Source organism: Octopus bimaculoides, chromosome 17 (genome assembly GCF_001194135.2).
Source record: "Octopus bimaculoides isolate UCB-OBI-ISO-001 chromosome 17, ASM119413v2, whole genome shotgun sequence".
In the NCBI taxonomy this organism is placed as follows: Eukaryota; Metazoa; Mollusca; class Cephalopoda; order Octopoda; family Octopodidae; genus Octopus; species Octopus bimaculoides.
In genome coordinates this window covers 20,403,762-20,412,380 of record NC_068997.1, presented here as the reverse complement: position 1 = coordinate 20,412,380, position 8,619 = coordinate 20,403,762, and the positions used below count along the sequence as shown (strand labels likewise).

General features: G+C 38.2%; 2 protein-coding genes across 2 annotated transcripts in view; one reads left to right on the top strand and one right to left on the bottom strand.

Moving 5' to 3' along the window:
- Nucleotides 1-8,619, bottom strand: part of LOC128249668 (uncharacterized) — a 27,709-nt gene that overhangs the window by 17,532 nt on the left and 1,558 nt on the right. The window lies entirely within an intron of this gene.
- Nucleotides 1,163-8,619, top strand: part of LOC106883905 (coatomer subunit alpha) — a 52,317-nt gene continuing 44,860 nt past the window's right edge. The window contains exon 1 of the mRNA XM_014935044.2: nt 1,163-1,180. The gene's annotated coding sequence lies outside the window, so the exon portion shown is untranslated. The remainder of the gene's footprint in view (nt 1,181-8,619) is intronic.

The following is an 8,619-nucleotide window of genomic DNA, read 5'->3' as shown; positions in this document are numbered from 1 at the left end:
CAGTCCAGGGGCCCTGGCACGATCTCATTGGCTTGCTGGGTCTTCTCACGCACAGCACATTTCCAAAGGTCTCGGTCAGTAGTCATCGCCTCGGTGAGGCCCAATGTCCGAAGGTCTTGCCTCACCACCTCAGCCCAGGTCTTCCTGGGCCTACCTCTTCCACAGGTTCCCTCAACTGTCAGGGAGTGGCACTTTTTCACGCAGCTATCCTCATTCATTCTCACCACATGTCCAAACCAGCGCAATCGTCTCTCTTGCACACCACTACTGATGCTGTGCAAGAGAGACCTATAATAATAAACGCAAAATTCTGTCTGTCTGTGCGGGACCCCTGTATCTCAGTCTACATTTGATCTACATAGACATATTACACAATTTTGGAATCAGGATGATCCTGGGATTGAAAAACCTTCCCTTCATTTGGTTCTCGAACATCCTGCATTGAGATCAGATCTGGATAAGAATTTGTTAAAGAATACAAACCATGCCAAATCAGACTGGAGCCTGGTGCAGCTCTCCAACTTACTAACTCCAGTCAAACCGTTCAACCCATGCCAGCATGGACAACAGATGTTAAATGACGATGATGATGATGGAATAAGAATATAAAGGTTACAAAATGATAAGAGAAAACATTCAACAATTATGAACCAAGGTGCAGATATGCAGCTACTGTGATTAGAGTGTATCCACTTGTATGAATTGGTGAATGAAAACAATGTAGATTAGTATGTTTAATATGACATATATGTAAAATAAAATTTGAGTACTAAAAATAGTTCTTGAAAGGTGTTTAATGCTAGAAAACTTTTGATTTACTAAGATAAACATAGGACACAGATATGTATGAATGAGAGAGAGAGAGAGAGAGAGATAAATAGATAGAGACATACAGGGGAAATAGATAGATTGACAGAGACAGACAGAGAATCTAGTTTGAATATGTTTGTATGTATGTTCATAAAACAGTTCATATTCTCCCACTCTTTTTCCACCTATGCACACACACACACACACACATAAGTATAATTTCTTTTTTTTAAATTTCAAAGGTTATGAAATGATGATCTTATATTTTGATAAACTTTAAAAAAAAATATTACTTATCAATTTATCAATCATACATTAAAATCTTTGTTTTCATTAGGGAAGAAAACCAACCAACTGCAACAGAATCAAGGTAAGTATTGATAACTTTGTACCATTTTATATTTTTTTTTTTTTAATATTTTTTATTTTCTTTCATTTATTTACTTATGTTTCTGTCTTGTCAGTTTTGTATTACACAGCTTTTTGCAATTTCTGTAAACGATATTAAAGTTTGGTGTCCACGTCACACATATCCTATCAGTAATACTGTTTCAAAATATGTCCTTATGGACCACTTACATTGCTACATTGCTAAGGTTGATTATCAAATAACTCGTCTATCATCTCTTAATATAATACTGATATGAGGCAGAGAGGAGGCAGAATTGTTGCTGCACCAGACAAAATGCCAAGCAATATTTCTTTTGACTTCACATTCTGAGTTCAAATGCCACCAGGGTTGACTTTGCCTTTTATCCTTTCAGGATCAATAAAATATAAGTACCAGTTGAGCAGTGGTGCAGAAAATTTTGTACTGGAGAGAAGTTTTGGCTTTCAGTTTGGCAATATATGAGAGTATACTGGTACAGGGTACAAGTTGCTTAAGATATAAATAAAGTTTAAAAGTTATGTTATTATGCTGCTTCTAGAGCAATGCTAGGCAATCTTTTTTCACTCGTGGTACACTTATATTCTTTTCAAAATTTGGCGGCACACCTAGCATCATCTTGTGACACACCAGTGTGTCACAATATACCTGTTGCAGAGCTCTGCTCTTGAGTTATCTGTATTGGTTTTGAACCCAGATGTGTTGTAGTTATTAAAGACTCTCTGGTGTTTGCGAATATGCTAGAATGCTGTAGTTGGGTTTGTGGTTTGGTTATGAAGGTAGATGATGCTATGATTATATTTATTGATAAGTTTAAATACTGTTTTTGGTATCTATCTACAAGATGAATTATTTTATGTATGTCATGAGGTCTTCATTGTCATTTGCCTTATCCTAGCTTTTATAGAAATATAATCTGGGATTTGGGGCATCCTGCGCTAAGGGGTTGTAGCTTTGTTGTTATTGTGTTGTTATTGTTTAACCCCAGGTCAGCACTTAAACAAACTTATGATAAAAGGCATGTCCAGGACACCAAGCTGACATGCAAAGAATCCGTTTCTAAAATGGCAGGTTGTGATTTGAGGGCATTTGGTTGGCTGCTATTTCTAGCAGGTTGAAAAACTATGTAGAGGCTCCTTCATTGGCTCATTGTTGATGTTAGCCCAAGGTCAGCTCTAACTAAGAAGAGCTTTAATTAAAAGTATCCCATCCATGACCATCCCATCTTGTATTTTTGGGACAAGTGTAATATCCAATACTACATTATCTAATGAACACTTCGTTTTTAAGACAGTAGGGTGTGTTTTGGAGGATATTTGGCTGCTATTTTTAGCAGGTCAAATGACCATGTAGAGATGGTCATTATTAGCTCACTCTCTCATTATTGCAATGTGATTGTCACATATTATGATGAAGGTTTTTGTTTTTTCTAATTCAACATACTGTTGTATCATCAGCTTGGTGTTGTTATAGTAACACTGTACACATTACTATCTTGGCTGTCATGTGATGCACCACAGTATTAGTACATTAGTTGATTTATTGTTATTTTTATATATTGTGTAGTAAGATCATTGTTTCATACCAAAGCACCTGAGACCACCTGGGGTTTTTATAACTTGGTATCGGTGTCATTACAGGCATTGCTGTCAGAACAGAAAGGACCAAAGCAAACACCACAAGGCTTTCCATCTGATACTCTAACAGTTCCACCTACCTGCCCCTCTGGATTGGTATGCATTTTAGTGACCTTGAACTGATGAAAGGCAAAGTAAACCTCGGTAGGGCTTGAACTTAAAGAGCAGGGGGTTGGAACAACTACCACAATGCACTCTGTCCTATACCTCACTGACTCTGCCAATTCACCTTTTCATCTGGGTCTTAAAGTTTAAAAAAATATCATGTTCATCAAAGTCTTTAAAGAACATAATAGGGAAATTTTAGGAACATTCAGTGTGAGTGGAATTTGGAGTGGAATCTGGAATAAGTTCATCATATATGTGTGAATGTGTGCGCACATGGATGTACATGTGTGTGGTGCATGCATTTTTGGGTGTATCCTTGTTTTGGAATCAAATTTATAAACAAGTGATGCTGTTTGTTTCCAATCTTTAACGGAAAACATATCTGGCCCTGAAGAGACATTACCTTGCTTGGAAATAGGTGAAAGCTGGCAACATGAAGGACATCCGGCCGTAGAAAATATGTCTCATCAAATTCCATCTGACCCGTGCAAGCATGGAAAAATGGACATTAAATGATGATGATGATGAGTGCCAATTGTAAGAATGGTGAAGAATTTGTTAAAGAGAAGCTTGTTTTTCAGCTAATTGAGTAAATTACCTTTTTGTTGGCTTTGCTGCCAACTAAGTGGCTCAGAAATGCTTATTAAATTACCCATGACGTAATAGAATGGTAGGATATGAAGTCAGAAGGTTTCAGTCAAGTGGTCAACCTAAGTCAGTAATGGTGACAGCACTGGACGGTAGGTTCTGAATACTAGAAAGAATTGTTTGTTATGCAACAAATGAGTGAATCATATAAAAAGAATGAAGGAATGATAAATATGTTAGCATCGAGAGTACTATTAAGTAGGAGTCATATATATATCTTTTCAGCTACCTTGTCTGAAAATAGCAAAACGTTCATATTTTTTCTGCTGCAAGCATGACTGTGTGGTTAAGAAGTTTGCCTTCCAATCACATGGCTTTGAGTTCAGTCCTACTACATGGCATGTTGGCCCTAGGCTAGAGTGAGTGAACTTGGGGAAGGGGATGCTGAAAGAAGCGTATGTGTGTGTGTGTTTGTGTTTCCTTGTTGTGACATCACATGTCAGTTGTAAATGGTCTCATTCACATCCAATCTTCTGTGATAACCTGCCTGGCCATGGGAAAATATTACTCTGTTTGGAAGCAAGTGAGGATCGATGACAGGAAAGGGCATCTAGCCATAGAAAAATCTGCCTCAATGACTTCCATTCGAACCCATGCCAGCATGGATAGGATAATGGACATCAAACCAATGATAATGATGGTGGTGGTGGTGGTGGTGGTGCTGCTGCTGCTAGTATTAAATAATTACCAATGAACTGTGAAGTAAACTTGTGTTGGCTTTCATGTAAATATCTTTCATAATGTCAAACTGACTTACAGCTACTCAGAGATGTTGCTGCTGCCGCTGTTGCTGTTGCTTACCATACCGTTTCTACTACCTGCAAAATAAGTAACAGAACTTTCCACCTGGCGAGGAGGAGGAAGAGGAGGTTATTTTTCACCTGTAATTTATTACCTGTTATTTTTGCTGTGTTTCTCCCATCCTTTGACATTTAACTGTTAGGTTGGCCAGTTTTTATCTTTCGGTTTATACCTCTTGACCACTAGCTCTCAACTACGTCTGCGAGCCACTATTAAATATTGCTATTAAAATGCTATATAACAAGAGGTTAAGCCTTTATATATATATATATATATATATATATATATATATATATATATATATGTGTGTGTGTGTGTGTGTGTGTATGTATATAGGCACATGGCTCAATGGTTAGAGTGTCAGGCTCACAATAATGAGGTTGTGAGTTCAATTCCTGGACCAGGCTGTGTGTGTGTGTAGAAATGGGCTATGATGTCAATGGCGCCAAGCTATATTGGTCTTTGCCTTTCCTTTGGATAACATCGATGGTATGGAGACAGAAGGCTGGTATGCATGGGTGACTGCTAGTCTTCCATAAACAACCTTGTCCAGAACCGTACCTCGGAGGGGAACTTCCTAGGTGGAATCCCATGATTATTCATGACCGAAGGGTGTTTTTACCCTTTGATATATACATATATAGTACATACACACACACAAACATATATATACATATATTGCCGTGCTAGTGGCCCGTAAATAGCACCATTAGAGCGTAATCGTTACCAGCGTTGCCTTCTAGCACTTGTGCTGGTGGCATGTTAGAAAATCATTCGAGCGAGATCGTTGCCAGTGCCGCTGCAGGTGGCACGTAAAAAACACCATTTGAGCGTGGCCGTTGCCAGTACTGTGTGACTGGTCCTCGTGCCGGTGGCACGTAAAAGCACCCACTACACTCTCGAAGTGGTTGGCGTTAAGAAGAGCATCCAGCTGTAGAAACTCTGCTAGATCAGATTGGTGCCTGGTGCAGCCTTCTGGCTTGCCAGTCCTCAGTCAAATCGTCCAACCCATGCTAGCATGGAAAGCGGACGTTAAACGATGATGATGATGATATAACTGATGATGAGGAGGAGGAATGTATATACAACAGGCTTCCTTCAGTTTGTCTACCAAATCCACTCACAAGATTTGGGTTGGCTCTGAGCTGGAGTAGAAAACACTTGACAGTGTTCAAGTCAACTCTCACACACACACACACGCGTACATGAATGTATAAATATTAGAATAGAATTAGCGAGGGTGAAGCATTGTGTGGTGTTAAATTGGATAAGAACCTCAGGCCGAAACAATACAAAATGAACTACAAAAATGGAAATAGAACAATGTCCTGGTTTCACTTTATAGTTCACTTTGCGTTTTGGCCTTCTCAAATTCGCATCTTATATATAGGCATGTGTGCATATATCATTTTTTAAATAATCTTTTACTCGTTTCAGTCATTTGACGGTGGCCATGCTGGGGCACTGCCTTGAAGGGGTTTTAGTCAAACAGATCAACCACAGGAATTTTTTTTTTTTTTTTGTTTAAACCTGGTACTTATTCTACTGGTCTCTTTTTGCCGAACGGCTATGTTATGGGGATGTAAACACACCAACATCGGTTGTCAAGAGGTGAAGGTGGACAAAAATGGATGTAAAGACACACACACATAGATATATACATATATATTTATATATATATATATATGGAAGGCATCTTTCGGTTTCTGTCTACTAAACCTACTCGCAAGGCTTTGGTCATTGGCCTGAGGCAATAGGAGAAGAGACTTGCCCAAGGTGCCACGCTATGGGACACTGGCATGGTTTCTACAACTGGATGCCCTTCCTAATGCCAACCACTTTACAGAATGTACTGGGTGTTTATACATGATGCCAGCACAGGTGCTTTTATGTGGCACCGGCACTTATGGGACATAAGTGTGAGGTTAGGAAGTGCACTTTACAACCAGGTGACTTCGGGTTCAGTCCCACCACACAGTTATCTTGGGCAAGAGTCTTCTAATGTAACCCCAGGATGATCAATGCCTTGTGAATGAATTTGATAGACAGAAACTGTGAGGAATCCCATCATGTGTGTGTGGTGTGTGTGTGTGTGCGCCTTTGTGTTTGTACTCCACCACTGCTAGACAACCGGTATCGGTTTGTTTATGTCTACATAACTTAGTGGTTCGGCAAAAGATGCCGATTGATTTAGTACCAGACTTGAAATTGATTTGTGCCACTAAACCCTTTAAGGTAGTGCTACACCATTATTGCTGTACAATAACTGAAACATGTAAAAGATATGCCTTTGCTGGTCGCCAAACAAAATGTTATTACCATTGCTGGCTGATGAAAGCGAAAACGAAGTACTAAACCCAAGGATCAGACGCTAGTAACTTTGTTTTAATTTTCCTCAAATTCCATCGTTTTATTCCATTAAGTTGAAGCATCGGCAATCTGCAGCATTTAAAATGACAGTTTGGTCAGTTTGTTTGGATGAGTTTAACACCTCTAGCATGACAACTTGGACAGGGATATATCCTCCATAAAGCTCAATGGATAGCGTGGGGTTCATGGGCAGTTGTCCTTGGAGCAACAGTTCAAAAAAAAAAAAAAAAAGAGTAATATATAATAAAAAGAGAAAATACATGCCATGCCCCAGGCGCTGGCAACCTGCTCCACTGGTCAAGATGATTTGTTCGACATACAAACAAGTTATATCGTTTTATTTGGTCAAACGCGATCAAGACATCTTATGATCAAAGGTGTTCCAGATTTAACCAACCCTCTTTCATACATCTGGGACTGCATTGTTTTAAAACTCAAGTGTTTCGATGTGAGTTGAGAGAATTTTACATCTATTTCTAGCCGACCGACCGAGCAACTATGTAGAGGCTCCTTCGTTGGCTCGTATAAGAAGCGGATGTTATCAGCAGTGCATCTGATATAGTGAATTTATGGGAGTCAACATTTTGACTAAGGAGCTAAATAGGAAAATATTGGTTTAGTTAATACAACATCGTCATAGTTAAACCCTGCGCCTCTCCCTTTAGTTTTATGAAGTGTATAAGTTATTTTCAAACAAACTATTAAATGTCGGGACAAATAGCAAGAAACATTAAGTACATTATTCATTGAGATATCAAATGACATCGCCTGTGCTTGCAAACTGGGGTTGATACATAGGAGCTGTGTGCCTGTAGAGGGCAAATTCGAGGTAGTATGAAGGGTGATACACCTCATAGGATAGTCATGAAGAATGCCTTTAATCTTTATAAGAAAGAAACTTTATAATCTAGGTGCTAGTAAGCGGATATCTACAAGAAAAAAAAATAAGAAACAAGGAAATAAACGTGAATGTTTCAAATGCCGTCGATATAAAATTTAAAACTGATGAAACAAACCGCTATTATCCTTACTCTTTTTCTATAAAGGTAACGATCCCTGAAATACTAGTGCAGTAGCTAGGCCTTATGGAGTTAAAACACGTGCTAATATAATCCAAGCATGTGGGGCGTTAAAACTTTTAATAAGAACAGGTACTTGATATATTTGTTTCTTCCCGCAAAAGCAATAAAAGTGAACAAATAGCAGTAAATGCTTCAAATATTAATGGAAAGCAATTAAGTGTACTGCAAATAATTATTTGCTTAACCACGCATTGTTAAAAGTAGTAGTGTGTATTTAGCTGTCAATTATGGTCGGCCCAGCCTTTTCTTAACAAAAGAAGATACAAACATACGATTATCTCTTTAAATTTAACTAAACAATCACTTATAATCACTATTGATTAGATGTTTATTTTCAGTGTCTGCTTTCAAATACGTCTATTTAAACGGTAAAACAAGGAATGCAATGCTTCGCTAGAGTAAAACGTAAAAAGGAAAGACTGTGGAGAAAGCGAAAGACAAGTGTGAGGAGGAGACTTCATTCTAAGACAGGCGGAGGTTTGTTCCTCGGTTTAAAATTGCTCACTTTGGAGAGCTTCCAGAGGGTGAGTGGAAATTTCCAACTCACTTTAAAACAATTGTACGACATATGAGAAAATTACACATATTATTTTATTAGATATGATTGAAGTGGTTTGACATATGTTAGCTCCGGAACAGGGCAGGTGCAGCATCAAGTAGAATTTTTGTTATAGGCAAAGAGTTAGAGTTAATAACAGTAACAATAACAACAAAAACAAAATTATAGTCCGTACTATATATATGTATATATATATATATATATATATATATATAT